The sequence below is a fragment of the Pristiophorus japonicus genome, chromosome 3, assembly GCF_044704955.1.
Source record: "Pristiophorus japonicus isolate sPriJap1 chromosome 3, sPriJap1.hap1, whole genome shotgun sequence".
Lineage (NCBI taxonomy): Eukaryota > Metazoa > Chordata > Chondrichthyes > Pristiophoridae > Pristiophorus > Pristiophorus japonicus.
Genome location: NC_091979.1, coordinates 282016496 through 282038484, shown reverse-complemented (window position 1 = coordinate 282038484; position 21989 = coordinate 282016496).

Sequence of the window (21989 nt, the reverse complement as noted above, 5' to 3'; positions counted from 1 at the left end):
ATATGGACTTTCAGAAGGCATTCGACAAAGTGCCATGCAGAAAGCTTATTAAGAAGATGGAAGCCCATGGAATTAAGAGGAAGTGCTTAAAATGGATACAAAATTAGCTCAGTGATAGGAAGCAGAGGGTGGTGGTGGATGGATGTATTTCAGACTCAGAAGTGGTTTGCAGTGGTGTTCCCCAAGGGTCAGTTTTGAATGCATTAATCGATACAATTTTTATAAATGTCCTGGACTCGGGTGTAGGGAGCAGCATTATAAAGATTGCAGATGATACAAAACTTGGTAAAGTAGTCGATAATGATGAGGATAGTTATTGGCTTCAGGATGACATAGACAGGATGGTGAAATGGGCAGAAGCACGCAGGGACAGATTAAGGTGGGGGGGCAGATGAGGCAGTCTCCCGGGGCCCAAGCCTAGAGTGGGGCCCATACAAGGTCGGATTAGGGGTAAGGGTAAACAGTATTGACATAAGTGACGCAGCAAGAGTGGAGTGAAACCGCGAGGGCTCCGGCTCATGTTATTCCCGACATGATGTTTACAGACTCTACATGCCCTATTTCTAGAGATGCATTCGACACACAAATCGAGGGCGAAAAAAAGGAAAGAGCACCAGCTACGCGAGGAGCAAAAGAGACGAGAAGTAGCTAAACTGCTTAAACTGGATCATGTTTTCCAACTAAAAACTCAAGATCATGAAGATGAAGGCCAAGATGATGCTGTGCTGTCAACGTCAACAACAAAACCACGAGTGGCACCGGACCCACGAGTGGCACCGGACCCGGAGTTGGCCGAGTTGGAGCTCCAAGTCCAAAAAGTTGAAGAAGATGAAAACCAACTGCCGCAGACTGAGCTGAAAAAGGTGCAACTTACGAGTGACAATGGGCTGTGGGGAGACAATATCTCAGAAGACATGCAAAGCCATTGGATTGCAAAAGGTAGTGAGGACTGCCGAAATTGATAAAGACTTCCAAAACTCCGGCATGATTCATGCCAAGGAAGGATATCGCCGATACTGCTCGAAGTCTTTCTTCAAACATGTGCACCCACTGACAGGGGAACGTGTGGAGCAAACGTGGTTCTGTTATTCACCTTCAAACGTAGAGTATACTGTTTTGCTTGCAAGGCCACAGCACGACCAAGTAGCCACTTTACTCATGGGTTTAATGACTAGAAGCATGGAGATGAGAGGATTTCATCTCATGAAAACAGCCACCAGCCTAGAGAAGCCATGGTAGTAATGTGTACTAGACAAACGGGCACTGCTTGTGTGGATGGTCATATCGTCTTCCAGCTTGAAAATGAATGGCAGTACTGACACAAAGTGCTAGAGTGGGCTGTCTGTGTGGTAAGCTCCTCTGTGAAAGAGGTCTTTCACTGCGAGGCAGAGACGAAATCATTGGGTCTCCAAGTAATGGTAATTATCTGGGTGCGTTGGAGGTTCAGCATTTTTTGCTGAACACATCAAGCGGTTCACCAACAAAGGCAAGGGGCATACTTCATACTTGTCTTCCACCATTTGTGAAAAACTGATTAGTCTGATGGGTGGCAAAGTACTTGAGACGATTATCCAGGAATTGAAATCAACGAAGTTCTATTCAATGGGCCTGAAATTCGTCGACATACCGCCCACTACCACCCGCTGACCGCCAAAAAATACAAGTTTAGTCAAAAAACAAGTACATCCCGCCGACATACCGCTTGATGGAATATTCATCATTGACATACCGCTGAGCAGTATACACACCTCCGTCATGCAGAACCGCCCGCATACCGCCCAAAAAGTGAAAGGTTCATGACATACCATCGACATACCACCGGAGCTGCATACTGTCCTGGAGGAGGTGGTTGTACTCTGTGATGTATGTAGCACACAAATCACTGACTCCACACGGTCTGGTGTTGATCTAATTGCTGTAACCTTGGTCCTTTATTGAACAGCTCCAGAGTGACTCTTAGGTGTGGTGGTCAGCCTTTTATACTGCCTCTTGCAGGTACTTTCAGGTCTCCCACCACAGCGCCCTCTGTGGTGTACCATTGTGCTTATTATACATTTAAGGTATCAGGATAATACACACATCAATACATAACATCTCACTTCCCCCCCCAGGACGCAGGACGATGCACACACTGATACATAACATCTCACTTCCCCCCCCCAGTCCCGAAGCTGTTGCTGGGGATCTCGGCCTTGTTTGTCCAACGGAAGGCAGGTATGCATAGACAGTGCGTTTGTATGGTACATGTTATCTAGTACAGATGTTGCGTAAATGGGTTGCGGGTACACTGAGCAGTTACATTAAATAGTTATTAAATCCCAGCTCCTCAGGGTGAAATGCAGTGACATGGTAACGGATCCCTGATTTCCTTATTAGCTCTTATCATTAATTGTACTTCATATCCATTATTTTACACAAACACATTCAGCATTAAAATATTTATTCTTATTATAAATCCGTCATCTCACTTTAACATAGCTCATTTTAGACTCGCTCTTGCCTTACAAAAATCACTTTGTGGGGACCACCACGTGGTAAGGCCCTTTTAAGACTCCCGGGTGCATTTCCTTTTTATGATTCCATGAGGCTTCTCCTTGGGCGCCGCCATCTTTGATGCTCTGCTGCTCTGGACACGAGGATGCCACCATCTTGCTCTCCGCCGCTCCGGATGCCCTCCGCCGCCGCAACCTCCGCTCCCCTCCGCTGCCACCTGACTTGCCGCCTCTCCTGCTGCCGCCGTCGTCACTTCTCCGGCGGCCACCATAACCGCCTCCCCTGCGGCCTCCGTAGTGGCCTCCTCTGCGGCCGTCGTGGCCGCCGACCTCCAGCTGCTACCACTGCCCGACTCTCCCTCTGCGCGGGCCCCTCCGATCCGCCGGCCATCCTGGATCTCTCGCACCCCGCCCGCAGCGCCCCGCCGGCTCACGGAGGCTGCGGGATCTCTGTGGCTTGAGGTCCGGAGCTGGTGCTTGCTCTGCTTGCCTGTGGGTGGATTGAGGCTGCAGCTCCAGCTCGGTCAGCGCTGCTCTCTGGGGACCCGGGGCACGGCAGCACCCCGGGGAGCTGCAGCCTGTGGAGTGGTGAAGTCTTCCCAGCTCCCACGGACCATCCCCATCCACCTCCGGCCGAGGAATGTTGGCCCATCGCCTGCAACGATCCACAAAGGTAAGCCGTGCGTCTCGTCCCCGTGGGATACCTGCACCTCTGCTCTGCCAAGAACAGGTATCAGTTCCCTGGTGTAGGTACGCAGCTTCGCAGTGACCGGGACCAGCTTGGGTCGTGCAGCTGGTCCACAGTTTATCAAAAGTTCTCTGACTCATCGACGACGGACCCGATCCCGTATCCACTGCCATGCTCACAGGGACTCCATTGATTTTTACTTCCATTACCACTGGGGGCGAATTGTCGGTGCACGTATACAGTCCCAACACCTCATCATCTTCTACCTGCTCCTCACTGAACAGTGGATCATCCCCCATCTCCTCAGCTACATGGTGAGTCCGATTTCTTTAACACATACGCTGAAGGTGGCCTTTCAGTTGGCAGGCATTGCACGTGTACTCCGCAAACCTGCACCGGTGAGCTCCATAGCTTCCTCCGCAGCGCCAGCATGGTGCTGCTTGATTGGCCCCCCTCAGTGGACTCTGAGTTCCAGGACCCCAAGGTCCGTGCTCTCTGCCCCGGGCAGAGCCACGTTCTGCAGTTTTGTCCATGGTGGGCGCTATCCTGTGGAAAGTGCCTGCTGGGTTCGAGACGGTGTGGATCATTTGTTTAGTGCTGCAAGTCGAGGTCATATATGCCCGGCTGATGGTGATGGCCTTTGTCAGAGTGACTGTGGGTTCCGTGGCTAACAGCTTGTGAGGAGGCCCTCATGGCCAATCCCCATGACGAAAACATCCCGCAACGCCTTGTCAAGGTGTGCGCCAAAATCACATGGCGCCGCGAGTCTCCTGAGGTCCGCAGCATATTTGGTGACATCCTGGCCCTCGGGTCTGCAGTGATGGTAAAATTTGTATCTGGCCGTGAGGATGCTCTCCTTTGGTTTCAACTGGTCACGAATGAGTTCAGTCAGCTCCTCGTATGACTTGTCCCTGGCGCTCCCGGGTGCCAGCAAATCCCTGACGAGACAGTAAACCTCATCGCCACAACTGGAGAGCAATATCGCCTTACGCTTCTCTCTCAGTGCGTTCGTGTCCTCTGTCAGGTCGTTTGCTGTGAAGTAGTACTTGAGCCTTTCTGTAAAGGCCTCCCAATCATTGCCCATGGTAAAATCCTTTAGCGAGCCCAGAGTAGCCATGGTTGCGCGAAATTTGTCTGCTTCCTCGTCGCCAATGTGGTGTATGTAGCACACAAATCACTGACTCCACACAGTCTGGTGTTGATCTAACTGATGTGACCTTGGTCCTTTATTGTTCAGCTCCAGAGTGCCTCTCAGGTGTGGTGGGCAGCCTTTTATACTGCCTCTTGCAGGTACTTTCAGGTCTCCCACCACAGCGCCCTCTGTGGTGTACCATTGTGCTTATTATACATTTAAGGTATCAGGACGATACACATATCAATACATAACATCTCACTTCCCCCCCCCCCCCCCCAGGACGCAGGACGATGCACACATCGATACATAACGTACTCGATCTTAAGTGGGAATTGGCGGTAGTGTTCGGTGCCACCATTTTGAAATCGGGAACAGTCAGCAAAAGCAGCACCTCAGTATTTCAGAGGTGAACAGTGACTTTACAGTGTGAATTACAGTGGGAAGGGTATTTTATTGGTACTGAGTACATTATTAAGATAGAAGCATTTGAGTTAATATTTTTTTCATTGAAAAATCATTTGAGTTTATCTCAGGATCTTTAAGGTGATTCTGGAGATTTAAAAAGAATGGGGCCTGTACTACCTCAGCCTGCATTGCTGACTACCTGTCTAATGCAGGATCCAGATGTGAGAAGTTTTATTGAGCAGTTAGCAGGGTAATGGAGGAAGTCGCAGATTGATGAGGAGGAGGAGGCCTTACCCCCAAAGGATTTTCAGGGAGAAGCGCTTATACTTGGACCTGACCGATCGACAGTGCGTTCGAAGGATGCGCTTCCAAAAAGAGGTAATCAATGGGATTTGTAACTCATTGAGGCAGACCTGCAGCCCAGTACCACCAACATTACTGCTCTGTCGAGATGAAGTTGACTGGGGCACTTTCCTTTTAATGTTTGCGGCTCTTTTCAGGAATCAGCTGGGAACATATGCTGTATTTCTCAGCACGCTACTCATCGCTGCATTCGACAGGTAACCGAAGCACTGTATGCACGCCAGATGGAATTTATAAACTTCCCAATGACCAGGGAGGTACAGAGTGAGAGGGCTTTGGGATTTGCTCGCATTGCCAGCTACCCCAAGGTGCAGGGTACTATTGACTGTACCCATATTGCCCTGCGAGCACCATCACAGGAGGCAGAGGTATACCGAAACCGTAAGGGATTCCACTCCCTCAACGTGCAGCTCGTATGCGACTGTACACAGCGCATAATGGCAGTGAATGCATCCATGATGCACACATCTAGCGTGAGAGCACTGTATCTGACCTGTTGAAGTCTGAGCCACAAGGTAAATGCTGGATGCTGGGGACAAAGGATACGGCCTCATTACCTGGTGGAACCCTCAGACAGAAGCCGAGCAACGATATAATCATCATCATAGGCGGTTCCTCAAAACAAGGATGACTTGCTTCCACGCCAAAAAAGGATAAGTTCACAGGTGTTGCAATGATGGACCTAAAATTCCAGATCCAGAACTACATCCTGAAGGGTGGAAGATGCCTGTGCGTGGAATTTTTAACGTGTCATGGCCGTTGCACACCAGCCACCACACGGGTTTGACAGAGCTAGGTCTTGGTCCAGTGGCAAGGATTACCCAAGACGACTGGAGACCTGCTCTGCTTATAATAATAACAATATAATAAGAGCCATATAGCCACACATAATATTATTGAAAAGACAATTGGAGTACTGAAGCAGCACTTTCGATGTTTGGACCACACGGGAGGCAGGCTGCAATACTACCCTGAGCAGGTTGCTCAGTTCACAGTGGTGTGCTGCATGTTGCATAATTTAGCAATCATGTGGGGACAGGAATTGCCACAGAGGACTGTGGGACCACCTGAGGAGAGAGTGCAGGAGATGGAGGAGGAAGAAGAGGAAAATGAGAGGGAGGAGGATGAGGAGGAGCTTCCAGATGAACCCATGGCACCACCCCCAACACACAACGGAGGGCACACGGAGTGTATGCCACTGCAAAATTGTTACATCAGCAGCTCATAAATGAACGCTTTGCTTGAATGTGGAAACCTGCGTTTTGGGACCCTGATGACTGTTACCCCAAAAGTTTGACACTGTACAAGAGAGTGCTTAAATTCAATTGAAACGTTTATGTAAAAATGTAAAAAATATACAATAATTGTAAAACATTGTAAAACTTATAACTATAACGTTGAACAACTGTAACAACTTTAACAACTTTAACAACTTTAAAACTTTAATAACTTGAAATAAACTTTAAAAACTCAAACTTCAACTATTTTAAATTAACAATGAACACTTGACTACAACAAAGCATCCTTTACTGTCTTCGACCTCGGCATCAACCACATACTCCACCCCCTTCGGACTCACCCCCCCCCACCCCCTTTCTTATTCCCGCCCTTCCCTTTCCCACTGCCCTTAAGCCCGTACCTACCCATGGTGGTACCAAGCCGGTGTGCAACACGGCACCCCGAGTGCTGTTGCTGTCATTGGGGGTGAGACGTTGCAGGTGTAATGAATGGGGCCTCAGGAGAAGCTTATGATCCGAAAGTCACAGCTTCAGGGCTGGATGTTGCTGGCAGCTCCCCACCCTCAAGTGCTGTCGACCCGATTACTATGGCACGGGGGGATTCCGCGCCACGTGGCGATCCTGTCGATTGCCGCATAGCATCGACAGAGTCAGCGGTTCGCTCCGCTGTGGTGATCAGACGCGACATATCCTCCGACAGTCGTTCTGATAGCGCCGCGATGTTTCCAGCTATCGTAGCTATGTCGACGCTGACCTGTGACAGATGCACAATGTCCTGGTATGCACCTATCTGTCTTGCAGCAATGGACGTTTTCTGCACCAATCTCCATCGCTGCGGCAAAGGCGCTGCAATGCTGGGGGTGCCTTGCTGCGCACCGCTTGGCTCCACAAAATCAGAGGAGGCATGGGGGAATCCCCTGAATATAGGCTCGGTGGTGGAGGATGTTCCAGCTGGCCCACATGGAACTGTTATATCCTCCTCATCTCCACCTCCAGCTCCATCTCCAGTGGCTCCAGGATCAGCTGCTCTTCCTCTTCCTCTTCCTCTTCATCATCTCTGGCAGGGGTGAAGTTGGGAGAGGGTTGGGTGACGCCAGAGATGGAGGCAATGGATCTGTTGTCTGGTCTCTCTGCGGAGGTCTGGTCTGACTCTTTCGAGTTTAGAAATACAAAACAACATTGAAAAGTGTTTGGCACCAGGGAAGGAGTAAGGGTTACATGAGTACATGAGTACAGTGACGTCGCGCAGTCTTACTTAAATGTTCACCACTGCTGCATTACTGCATTATATATCGCACTCAGACAATACTGCAATAAGCGAACATTATATTACATGAGGCCAACATTACAGTTACAGTTACATCACATGATATTACAGGAGCGCAACATAGACCGGGGATTGTATTGAACTGACCATCCTGTGTGGGTGGGTCAGCTCCAATGCCGGTAGTGGCACAGTTGCTATCCCTGTCCAGCGACAGGGCATGGATCTCAATCTCCATCAATGGTTCTTGCGTTGGGGGTTCTCCTCCCGTACGCCACTGATCCACTGTTATTGCAGATGTCTTCTTCTGCAGAAAGTGAAGTAAATGAAAGTAAAAATCTTCAATCTATTTAATATCGCAGAAACACAGGTTCACACAAACACACACACACACACACACACACATAAAAAAACACTGTGTTGATCCTCTTGTCATTGCCTGAAAGCACAAATACATTGCCGTAACCTTGGGATAAACAACATCATCCGTGTGACACTGAACCTACATTTACATGGTACATGGCACATGGGGGGTGCATAAATAAAATCATTACTTACTCTTGCTACCCTCACCAGGTCATTCCACCTCTTACGACACCTTTCTCCAGTGCGTACCATTGTACTTGTGGAGGACACAGCCTCCCTGATCTCGTCCCATATTCTGTTGTACTCCTTTGGCGGGGGCTTTCCACGACAACCCTTCGTTAAGTCGGAATACCTCTCCATGATATTCTCCAGCGGGGCAGGTAGTCCTGTTTCATCACAGGCGGGTACCCTCAACCTCCTGTCCTTCTCGATGTTCCTGTGCTTCAACTTCTTTTTCAGCATTTCTATTATATTTATATTTATTATATATATTATATGATTTTTTTATTTATAAAATATGTATTATTATTGTTGATATTGTAAAATTATTACTTGTTATTAATATTATTTGACTCTGGAATCTCTGATGAAAACAACTGACCCTCGAATACTTTGCTGCTCCTTCTTACTCTCGCTCCCTCGACTTCAACTCTCTGCGCATGCGCAGGTGACCCCTGACCCCCGAAATCACGGGGAAAAAGCATCTGTGGAAAAAAGCAACAAAAAAAAAAAATTTGCACATGCGCAGTGCAGTGTCGCACCGTTCATCGACAAGAAAGTCGATCTTGATTGTCTATAATGCTGCACACCACTGGCTGCACACCACTGGCTGCACACCACTCGCATACCGCCGAAGAAAATTTCACCAAACTAGCGCTCTTCTGTCTCGGCGGTATTCCAGCAGTTTTAAACGATGCACCACCAGAATACTGCCGAGAAATGGATGGACCTTACGTCCTGATGATTTTCGGGCCCAATATCTGTTGATTCAATGCCAGATGTCACACACTTAGATCAGCCCACTATGTTCTACCGACTGGTCCTGAGGAAAGGTTTCTAAAGTTCTTGCTGATAACCGGTCATACTGGACAACAAATAGCAGAAATAATACTGGCCTTTCTGAGAACGGGATCGACATACAAAATTGTCGCGGACAATCTTATCATAATGCTTCAAATATGAGTGGGAAATACATTGATGTCCAAACTATCATCAAAAAGCAATACCCATATGCGACGTTTATACCATGCGCAGCGCACTCACTCAACTTTGTGGGGAAAAACAATGCTCAATGCAGTCCAGTGATCATCAGATTTTTTGACTTTGTACAAAAGTTGGACACTTTTCTCCCTGCATCAACGTATCGCTAGCGACTGCTTTATGAAAAACGAAAGTCTTTAGGGCTGTCTGGCATCAAACAACTTTCTGCTGCTCGATGGTGATCAAGGTATGAAACAGCATCAGCACTGCTCAAAGGTAACACTCCCATAACATGCAAAGTGTTGGAATCCCTGGCAACTGGCATGGAACAGAAAGTTGAATGCCGAAATGAAGCTCAGTTGATCCTTGACAAACTGGGCAAACTGGATTCAGCTATTCTCATTGTTATTTAGGACACATTCTTGATGCGCTTTCACCTGACCAATCTCGCTTCAGGAGACCGGCCTGAATCTGAATATCATGTGTCCTTACTCGAGTCCCTTGTCAATTTTGTCAAGACCCAGCGGACAGAGTTTGAGGACTTCGAAGACCTAGGGATTAAACTGTGTGGCCACGATGAGTACAATTCAGCTCAGAGGCGCGTCCGGGTATGCAACCGCTATGACAATGGAGATGCTGAAAACACTGTGCTGTCACCCAAGGAGAAATTCAAAACTGAAGTGTTCCTTAGCATCATTGACCAACTAATCAGTACCTTGAAACACTGCCTTGAAACATACAAGGAAATCAACTGTCAGTTAGGATTCCTGTCCAAGCTAGTTGTTCTCTCATCTCATGAGATCAAGGAAGCCGCAGCAAATCTTGCCCATTTCTATCCCAAAGATCTGGAACCTATGATTGAAAGTGAATTCATCCAGTTTTCTAGCTTGGTGGCATCAACCGAGCTTCAAACCTCAATTTGTGTCAAACAAACTAAGTCAGCAGAGCTGAGAATGTACCAATTCCTCCATATACACACCCTCACCCAAACCTTTTCTAACATTGAAATAGCTCTTCGCTGTTCATCTGTCGATGATGGTATCAAATTGCAGTGGTGAGCGGTCCTTCTCAAAACTAAAACACACCAAGGATGAGGTCAGGAACCAAATGGTACAAGATTGACTTAATAGTCTTTCAATCATGAGCATCAAGAGCGAAATACTGAGAGGACTCGATTTCTCAAAAATTATTGACGAGTTTAGCTGACAAAAATCTAAAAAAAGACCAATGTAATGTTATACTTGTAGTTGCCTCTGTGGAGAAAATGTAATGCAAATGACAAATTATGGTCTTCTAAAAAAATTGCGTGTCTTGTTCTAAATTGTCATTGTCGATTTGGTTTCAAAATATAAGGATTTTTTAAAATTAAAGCATTGTTGTTTACTATTTATACAGTGTTTTATCAAGATATCAGTTTGATTGTTTGCAAACATAATAAAATATTAAATGAGTGTTGTCATAGTATCAATGAGAACATAACCTGAGATGTAGACCTGACCTGACCATCACCTGATGTATACTCAGTATATTGCCCTGTGACTTAGCTCACTAATGTCATTTACTGCAGAATGTGAATGGGAGTAGGGGGCCTATGGCTGGGGTACTGCCCGTGGCCTGAGGCACCCTTACTCCATCCCTGGAAGCACGGCAGATGGATTCCAATGTGGAGAAGTGTGACGTGATGCACTCTGGGAGGACTAACATCGAAAGAGAGGGGCATGGAGTTTGCATTTGATTGCGCTATTTTTTGGGCACAATTCACCTGAAATCGGTGAAACCAGTGCAAAAGATCGAGGAATTTTAAGCACAAATTGCATTCTGCACCAATCAAGTTTCCGCGATCATTTGTACTCATATAAAAAACATTGTGCTAGCAGCAGGTCCCAACCACAAAACTGACCATGCCCTCAGGGTGAATTAATTACCATTGGGAGTTTACACTAATTGCGCTCATTTGCAGGCTTTCAAGGAAGCTATAAAAATTAAACTGGAACTTTTGGGTACAAGGCCACTAACAGGTGCGTTTAAAATCTTTTAAATGTATTTTATTTTAAATTTACTAAGAAACTGACGACTATACCTCAATACAACTACAAAATTGTTCTGTATATTTTTTTAAAATAATTTTCAGTAATTTAAAATGGTTATTCACAAGTGGTGGATTGACACTATTTAAAATGCTTGTATTTTGTGATAAACCCATTTTCAGCAGTATTTATCAAACTTCACCAAGTTACCACTCTTAAATATATCAAGGAATATTTTTAAACGCAAGGTTTTATTTAAAAATATATTTTAAAACAATGCCCAATTGCGTTGGTGCAGTGCTGATTCTGCGTTCGCTGCTATGCAAATGACTTTGGAAACCAGGGGGAAAAAACACTTTTCAAAATGGGTACAATTTTGGGTGCGATTTGTGTCCATTTTGCTGATTGCACCCAAAGTGGTAACCCTACCCCAGTATACAATAAATGGCACAATCTTGAAAAGTGTAGATGAGCAGAGAGACTTTAGTGTCCATATACACAAATCCTTAAAAATGGCACGGCAGGTTGATAAGGTGGTGAAAAAAACATATGGGTTACTTGGGTATATAAATAGGAGAATAGAATATAAAAGCAAAGAGATCATGCTGGAACTTTATAAATCACTGGCTAGGCCTCAGCTGTGGTATTGTGGACAATTCTGGGCACCGCACTTCAGGAAAGATATAAAGGCCTTAGAAAGAATGCAAAGGAGGTTTAGCAGAATGTTTCCAGGGATGTGGGACTTCAATTCTGAGGAGATGTTGGAAAAATTAAGACTGTTCTCCTTGGAACAGAGAAGGTTAAGAGGTGACCTAATAAAGCTTTTCAAGATGATGAAAGGTTTTGATAGAGTAGATAGAGAAAAATGATTCCCTCTGGTGAGTAGATCAATAACTAGAGGTCATAGATTCAAAATCATTGGCAAAAAGATCTAGCGGGGAGATGCGGAGAATTTTTTTCACTCAGAGAGTTGTCAGGATCTGGAACACTCTATCTGAAAAGGTGGTGGAAGCTGATTCTATAAATAATTTTAAAAGTGAGTTGGAAAGGTGCTTGAGGATGAGGAACTTACAGGGTTAAGGACAAAAAGGGAGGACATGGGACTTAACACGATTGCTCTGTCAAAGAGCCAGCACAGGCACGACAGGCTGAATGGCCTCCTTCTGTGCTTTAGGTTTTGATGATTCTATGATTCTATGAATTAATTTCATTCATATTGTGTTGGTGTTCACAATCTGAAAACTTACCCAAACCATTGTTTATGGAGGATCTGACAGGAAGCAAAACAGAGGTATCAATTCCAGAGGGATCCTATTGTTATAATACTGATTTGGTGCCAAATGTATGCTGGGTCTGCTGTGAATTTCATACTAAATTACTAATAACAACATATTCGGCAAAAAATGGAACAATGCCTTATCAGCAAACATAGGAAAAGGAGCTTAGGATTCAAATAGGGAAAACATGTGTATAGTTTGGAGAGAAAAGCACGACAGTGTAAATTAAAATTTGCCTTCAGGTTTTTTAAACTTGTTCATACTCCACGTGACACAAGGCTGAATTGATGGTGCCAGGTTAAAAGAAGAAGGCATTGCAGCAAACTGAATGCAGACATGTATTGTGGGAATGACAAACGTCGTACCAACAATAATAGGTGTTGTGTATGATAATGGAATTAAGATTTGCACTTATTGCAAATAAGTGTCCTTATTGGTTCTTTGGGGATATGGCCTGTTAGTATTGACTCATATAAAGGAATAAAATGACAAGTTTTAATCTTGACTAAATGATCAGAATTTCAATTGTAGAAGATCCAGCTGTGACCTACCACACAATAGCAGAGGAATGTTTTCCAAATGGAGAACATTACAATGGAACATCAAGGTTGGTTAGGGATTGCAGGTGTGGAAAACCTCTAAAAGAGAACTGAAAGGTCTAAAAATGTACACAAAATTGTACAAGTTATTATTGAAATATGGTGAACTCTTAAATGAAAAGAAAGAGGGGAATCAATATAGGGTATGCAGAGGTTAATGCTGATTTGGAGGTTTTATACAAATGTGTTTATGCTTTTTGTATTTGAAGAAGTAACTCCAGAACCAACTGTATAAATCAAGACTGCTGGTTTCATATTGCTTTAAACATGAATTGGTCTCAACTAGTACTTGTAATATAGCAGCATCATTATATTCTGGTGTAAGTTATAATCCAGATTTTAAAGTAGTCTGTCAAATCATGCACTAGGCCTGGCTAAGTAAGAAGGAGTTATTTTAACGTGATTACGGTGCATTCACCACAAGGATAATTTTCTGCTATATCTCTATATAATAAATTCAGTGACCTGCAATCTCAGCAGGGAGCCACATTTCAAGTGGGATAGAGCTGTAACATTGTAATGCTGATTTTCAGGCCCAAACTCCCTTTAACTGTAGCTCATTGCTGACAATGTGAACTTGCTTCAGACTGAGTGACAGCAGGCTAGGAGTGGGAACCCTTGGGGGTTTTCCTTTTCCTAATCCAATCCTAATTATTGTACCCTTACTGCTGCTCCAACTGAGATTAACTCATTTAACACAGAACAGAGATTGAATCTAGTAACTTCCTGGTCTGTGTGGATACATTTCGGAGGTGTTGGGGATCGTGTGATATAACACCGCTCATTAGTGGAGTACATCATTTTACAAATTGGAATGGGCAGTGTAACTCCTGCCCTCTATAACTGATTCAGTTGGTGTATTTGGTCTACTGAGCTAAAATATTTACTAGGTGTCAGCCATGGCTCAGTGGGTAGCCCTTTTACCTCTGAGTCAGAAAGTTGTAAGTTCAAGCACCACTCCTGAGACGGGAGCAAATAATCCAGGCCACTGCTCAGTGCAGTACTGAGGGAGGTGCTGTGCTGTTAGAAGTGCTGTCTTTCAGATGATATGTTAAACCGAGGTCCTGTCTGCCCTCTCAGGTACTGCCAACAATTTTTACATCCATTTACAAGCAAGCAGTGAGTGAAATCACAAGTGTTAAGGCTAATCTAGATAGTATTAATGCTGCCTTCCGAATCCCACTGTGGGTTAATGTCACTGTTTTAATGAGTTCTGACAGTTCAGGACGTAAAAGATCCCATGGCACTATTTCAAAGAAAAGCAGATAGTTTTCCCCAGTGTCCTAGCCAATATTTATTCTTCAACTAGCACCACTAAAACAGATTATCTGGCCATTATCTCATTGCTGTTTGTGGGACCTTGTTGTATGTAAATTGGCTGCTGTATTTCCTACATTACAACAGTAACCACAATTCAAAAATACTTCATTGGCTGTAAAATGCTTTGGGATGTCCTAAGTTCATGAAAGATACTATATAAATGAAAGTTCATTCTTTACTACCAAATTAAATCCACAATGGAATTTGAGAACCAGCATGAATACCATTCAGATTAGCTTTATCACTATGGCTGGAACTTTCCCTATCGAGTTGGGTCGGGTACATGCGGGGCGGTACTTTGATGCATTGATCAGCCTGCTCTTCAGAGCGACTTGAGCGTAATGACCCCTAATAAGGTAGACGTGCAGATTTCCCGGTCCTACTAAATGGTTTGGGTCTGATGATGCCATTAATGACTAATTTCCAGTGGGGATATTTAAAACAATCTTGGCCACATCACCGTTGAAGGTTCATGTCGGAGTGTGGAGGGAGGATTGGAGAGGAGTGTGTTGTTGCTGAGAAATAGAAAATTGACTTCACAGAGACAGAAGGTTGCACCCCACTTTTGCGATGAATTACTACATATTCTTGTGAAGGGAGCCAGAGCATACAAGAAGGACCTCTTCCCTGCTGATGGGCGGAAGAGACTTCCCCAAGAGAACAAAAGAGCCTGGCTCCAAATTGCAGAAGAGGTCAACAGCAGGGATGTGGTGAGGCGCCCTGGGCACAGTGGCGGAAGCGCTTCAATGATCTGATGAGATCAGGAAAGGTGAGCACAAAGCCACACTCACCTTCATCCTGCTGTGCCTGTCATCACATCCCCAATCACTCTGCCTTCCCAAGCCTACTCCTGCACATTACTCCTCACACCAACATATCTTGCACATCCTCCCATCCTTCTCTGTCTATGTACATACTCACATCCCCATCTGACTTAACATCCCTCACACTCACCCTCATCCTATTGTAATGTGTACAGACCTCCAAACAGATGTTGGGAAGGGCATCAAACAGGAAATTAGGGGTACGTGCAATAAAGGTGCAGCAGTTATCATGGGTGACTTTAATATGCATATAGATTGGGCGAACCAAACTGGAAGCAATACGGTGGAGGAGGATTTCCTGGAGTGTATAAGGGATGGTTTTCGAGACCAATATGTCGAGGAACCAACTAGGGGGGAGGCAATCTTAGACTGGGTGTTGTGTAATGAGAGAGGATTAATTAGCAATCACGTTATGTGAGGCCCCTTGGGGAAGAGTGACCATAATATGGTGGAATTCTATATTAGGATGGAGAATGAAACAGTTAATTCAGAGACCATGGTCCAGAACTTAAAGAAGGGTAACTTTGAAGGTATGAGGCGTGAATTGGCTAGGATAGATTGGTGAATGATACTTAAAGGATTGACAGTGGATGGGCAATAGCAGACATTTAGAGACTGCATGGATAAACTACAACAATTGTACATCCCTGTCTGGCGTAAAAATAAAAAAGGGAAGGTGGCTCAACCGTTGCTATCAAGGGAAATCAGAAATAAGGAAGTGGCATACAAATTGGCCAGAAATAGCAGTGAACTCGGGGACTGGGAGAAATTTAGAACTCAGCAGAGGAGGACAAAGGGATTGATTAGGGCAAGGAAAATAGAGTACGAGAGGAAGCTTGCAGAGAACATTAAGACGGACTGCAAAAGCTTCTATAGATATGTAACAGGTCCCCTGCAGTCAGAATCAGGGGAAGTCATAACGGGGAACAAAGAAAAGGCAGACCAATGAAACAAGTACTTTGGTTCAGTATTCACTAAGGAGGACACAAACAAACTTCCAGATATAAAAGGAGTCAGAGGGTCGAGTAAGAAGGAGAAACTGAGGGAAATCCTTATTGGTTGTGGAAATTGTGTTGGGGAAATTGATGAGATTGAAGGCCGATTAATCCCCAGGGCCTGATGGTCTGCATCCCAGAGTACTTAAGGAGGTGGCCTTGGAAATAGCGGATGCATTGACAGTCTTTTTCCAACATTCCATTGACTCTGGATCAGTTCCTATGGAGTGGAGGGGAGCCAATGTAACCCCACTTTTTAAAAAAGGAGGGAGAGAGAAAACAGGGAATGATAGACCAGTCAGCCTGACATCGGTAGTGGGTAAAATGATGGAATCAATTATTAAGGATGTCATAGCAGCGCATTTGGAAAGAGGTGACATGATGGGTCCAAGTCAGCATGGATTTGTGAAAGGGAAATCATGCTTGACAAATCTTCTGGAATTTTTTGAGGATGTTTCCAGTAGAGTAGACAAGGGAGAACCAGTTGATGTGGTGTATTTCAGAAGACTTTCGACAAGTTCCCACACAAGAGATTAATGTGCAAAGTTAAAGCACATGGGATTGGGGGTAGTGTGCTGACGTGGATTGAGAACTGGTTGGCAGACAGGAAGCAAAGAGTAGGAGTAAATGGCAGGCAGTGACTAGTGGGGTACTGCAAGGTTCTGTGCTGGGGCCCCAGCTGTTTACATTGTATATTAATGATTTAGACGAGAGGATTAAATGTAGTATCTCCAAATTTGCGGATGACACTAAGTTGGGTGGCAGTGTGAGCTGCGAGGAGGATGCTATGAGGCTGCAGAGTGACTTGGATAGGTTAGGTGAGTGGGCAAATGCATGGCAGATGAAGTACAATGTGGATAAATGTGAGGTTATCCACTTTGGTGGTAAAAACAGAAAGACAGACGATTATCTGAATGGTGACAGATTAGGAAAAGGGGAGGTGCATCGAGACCTAGGTGTCATGGTACATCAGTCATTGAAGGTTGGCATGCAGGCATAGCAGGCGGTTAAGAAAGCAAATGGCATGTTGGCCTTCATAGCGAGGGGATTTGAGTACAGGGGCAGGGAGGTGTTAATACAGTTGTTCAGGGCCTTGGTGAGGCCACATCTGGAGTATTGTGTACAGTTTTGGTCTCCTAACTTGAGGAAGGACATTCTTGTTATTGAGGGAGTGCAGCGAAGGTTCACCAGACTGATTCCCGGGATGGCGGGACTGACATATCAAGAAAGATTGGATCAACTGGGCTTGTATTCACTGGAGTTCAGAAGAATGAGAGGGGATCTCATAGAAACGTTTAAAATTCTGACGGGTTTAAACAGGTTAGATGCAGGAAGAATGTTCCCAATGTTGGGGAAGTCCAGAACCAGGGGTCACAGTCTAAAGATAAGGGGTAAGCCATTTAGGACCGAGATGAGGAGAAACTTCTTCACCCAGTGGAATTCTCTACCACAGAAAGTTGTTGAGGCCAATTCACTAAATATATTCAAAAAAGAGTTAGATGTAGTCCTTACTACTAGGGGGATCAAGGGGTATGGTGAGAAAGCAGGAATGGGGTACTGAAGTTGCATGTTCAGCCATGAACTCATTGAATGGTGGTACAGGCTCGAAGGGCCAAATGGCCTACTCCTACACCTATTTTCTATTTTTCTATGTTTCTCTATGTAATCATACCAAGTAACACCACAGAAAGAGGCCATTTGGCATTGGCACCACACTCCCTCAAAGTCGCCCTCCTACAGATGTAACCCACACATTCCTTACACTAATTCTATCACTCTCATTCAAACTTCTCTTCTTTACCACCTTGCAAAAGAACAGAGCCCACAACAACAGGGAAAGAGAGAGAACTGGAGGTGGCCCTCCATCATGCAGTACCTTAACTGCAGCAGAGGAGAGGAACCCTGGAGGTCTCAAGAGTTACAGAACATTTGGCAGTGGGAGACGGAGAGAGAGGGACCTCTCAGCAACCTGGTGACAGAATTACATCTCATACAGCCATGGCATACAGTATATGGTGACTGATGTCAGCCAATGAATGTTCATCATGTGACTAATGGTATCATTACCCATTCTCAATATAACATGTCTAAATCATCTCTTTACTCTTCCACAGGTCCACCAAGAGCACCCCCACTCCCACACTGTCCAGCTGGAGTAGGAAGACGACTCCTCAGAGGAGCCTCCAGCCTCTGAGGGTGCACCGCCAGCAGACCCAGCACCAGCGCAGATACACACACCTCAGTGGCTCCTGTGCAAGATAGAGTAGTATTGTCACCTGGTGTCTCACAAGTCACAAGTGAGCAAGAGCAGATGGTGTTGACAGGAACAGCAGTGGAGACTCCTCGTTGGATGGCTCAGAAGGCTCCAAGCTCTGCTCAGCTGCATGTAGACGCTGAGCCTTGGGGGCTATGGAGAAAGAGGGTGATCCTGGGGGGGGCAGCAAGAAATGCAGGAGGCTCTGGCAGGTTTTGCAGCTATAATGTCTGCAAATATGCAGAGAATGGAGGACCACCATGACCAACATGAGCACCACCATGTTGTATCTGATGGCGACGATGTGCTGTTCCATGGAAAGGATGGAGCAGCTAATGCGCCACTCACATGAGCACATGCTAGCTGTGGACAACAGATGGCAGAGACCTCCTCTCTCGAGGGATGTAAACATAGATTTGGGTCCTCATGGCCCCACTGCTGAGCAGCAAGGTGTTAGCAGGGAGGTGTGGGTGACCCCCCCCCCCCTCAGTCAGAGCCCCAGATGCTTCCTCAGATCGCAGTGGCCGAGTTTGACCCTGCAGAATCGCAGGAGGAGCAGACTTTGGCAGGACCCTCAACTCAGAGAATGTCTGCCAAAAGTGTCAAACCATTCGCAGCAGGGAAATGAACAGCCTGCCTTTACCTCTGCTGAAGCCACAGGAGGTGCACCTCGTAGAAGCATGTGTAAAAGAAAAATTACACAAAAGTAGATGCATAAGGGTAAGCACATCAGTGTATAAAGAAGTATTATAGTTAAGGTTCCGTTACTGTAATTACACATATAAATCTATTTATTTTCACCACTTTCTGGTCATGCCCATTTTTGTCTGCTACTTTGGAAGTGGCTTTGTGAGTTGGAGTGAATGGTGAGACATAATATTACCTCCAGCTAAGGAGGTCAGTGTGAAAGGAATAATCTGATTTTTGTTGGGATGCTTTATAGTGTGTGAGGGGGTGGGGGGATAACTTGTCACAGCATGTGGCAGCCATATGGGTGCAATGCAGGAAGTTAGTAAATCTGGCCTTGATGAGGCTATCCCTGGCCTCCCGGGCTGCAATGTGCTCTGGTGCTGGTGCCATCTGGACCTCAGGTTACTCCTCCTCTGAAGAGGCTATGCGATTGGTGCCTTGCTCCTCATGCAGTTCTAATCCTCATTGCTACGTTGTGCAGAGTGCAGCAGATGATGATGATGATTCTGGAGGCCCCGGCTGGTGCATACTGAAGGCTTCCTCCCGATCTGTCAAGGCATCTGAAGCGCATCTTCAACATGCCTATTGTTTGCTGTATAACACAACTGCTGGACATGTTGCTTTCTTTATAGCGCTCCTCAGCCTCATTGCTTGGCCTCCTCAAGGGGGTCATGTGCCACGTCTTCAGTGGATAGCCCTTGGCTCCAAGCAGCCAGCCAGTGAGTATGTTTGGAGGTGTGAAGAAGTGAGGCAGGGTGGACAGGTTCAGGACGAAAGAGTCATGACAGCTACCAGGGAATTTGGCGCACACATGTATGATGATCTTCCAATGATTGCAGATCAGCTGCACATTGATGGAGTGGAAGCCCTTGCGATTCACAAGTACTCCTGCATGATGTGGGGATGCCCTGATGGCCACATGTGTGCAGTCAATGATGCTCTGCCTCGTGGGAAGCCAACCAGAGTGGCAAAGCCAAGGGTCCGCTCAGTAACGCTGGCTTCATCAGTGGCAAAGTTCACATAATTGACTGACTTGTTAAACATGGCATTTGTGACCTTTGTGATGCCTCTGCGAGATGTCACAAATGTCTGCTGCAGATCCCTGGAAGGAGCCTGAGGCATAGAAGTTGAGGGGGCTGATGACTTTGACAGCCACTTGTTAGGTGTGTCCACCAGGTCCTCTGGGCTGCAGGTCTTGACCTAGCCATGTGCAAATGTCTGTGATAACCTGGTGTGATAGCCTGAGCCTCCTTTGGCACTGCTGTTCAGTCATGTTGAGGAAGCTCATTCTCTGCCTGTATACCCTGTGTTGGGGGTGCAGTGCATCTCTGCATTGATGCCCACTGTTCTGTGCAGCTGTAAGGTCGTTGAGGAGAAGTTTGGTGGTGTTGCTGCTGGTGTGCCTGCTGCTGCTGGTGTTGGTCTTATTGTGGTCTGATTCTGAGAACCAAAGTGAGACAGTATAAGCAGCAGCCATGCTGATGTAATAGATGGCAGGTCAAGTAGAGATCAGAGGAGCAATCTATCAATGGTGTGTTAGTGAGTAGCAATGTGGTGAGAGTGACTTCCAAATTTGCAGAAGAGACTTACAAACTCTAGACACCTAAATCTGTGCTCAAAATGGAATCTGTGAGCTTTTTCCCTTAGACAAGTAATGAGGAGTCATGTGGGAGTATTTATTTGGATTTCCATGCTGTGCATTAATGATCTTGCACAATGGTCACTGAGCTTCTGTCTTAGCTTGACAGACATGGTTCCCGAGCTGCGTGATTCCCATGGTCATTCAGTGAAAATCAAAAGGTCTGGTTAAAAACACTGTTAAGGGTCTCCCAACAAGAATTTAATGAGCTTAAGTGTGTTGTCCTCCACTGCCGTTTGAGTCTGTGGCATGCTGGCAAACACGTCCAAGTTAAAGGCGCAAGGAGGCGGGAGATGGCGGGTTCCTGAAGCACTCGCATTTTCTGAAATTTTTACTGCTCACCCACCTCCAAACCCACAAGCATGACAGCGGGACAATTCCGGCCTGTGATTTCATTCACTGCTTTCTTCTAAATGGAAGTAAAAATTGATTATTGTTCAAATATAGGCCTATTACATTTTTGTGCTTTCAACCTTATTCTTGATTATTTCAGCTTTTTGCTCTCAGATTATTCTCGTAGTGAATCGCAACCTCACAAGCCTATGAGAATGTCTATCCCTGCCATGAGATCGAGGTAAGATTTTGGTAATGAACAGCAAACCCTAGCCAGAAATTGGATTGCGCAGTGCCCATTTTTCAGGTGAAAAATGGGTGCTGAAGGGTCTACTGTAGCCTGTGGCACGTGCACTTTCTTTCCACACTGGGTTTGCCCCGCAGGCCATATTGGTTAGGGCATCCTGCAGTTGTCCAGGGTGCCCACCTGAAACAGGCGTTAGGCACATTGCCTGTGCAAATCGAGAGCACAATGCCTATTTCAGGCCTCTTTCCGAAATTAGTATACCGCAACAACTAGTATAGAAGTGAATAATCTAATACTGATATGATAGTTAGATATTTACAGTAGAAATTCTTTAATCTAACTCCTTGAGTAGATAAAATAATGAATGACTGCAGGCCCAAAATTCTGATCATGTCCTGATCAGATCTCCTATTTCAAAGGGGCATGCCTGGCCTATGCCAGGAACTCTGCCCAGTACATCCTTATAAGGCCTGAACAGAAATCTCACCAGCTGAGAGCTGGTGAGAATTCCAACAAGGCTCTTAGAAGGATCCCAGAACCATTCCAGACAAAGGTAATCAATCCTGGAGGGGATCAATTACTTTTGTTATGCTGGCAAATGGCTCCCTCAGGAAGAGAAGATTTTTTTTAAAC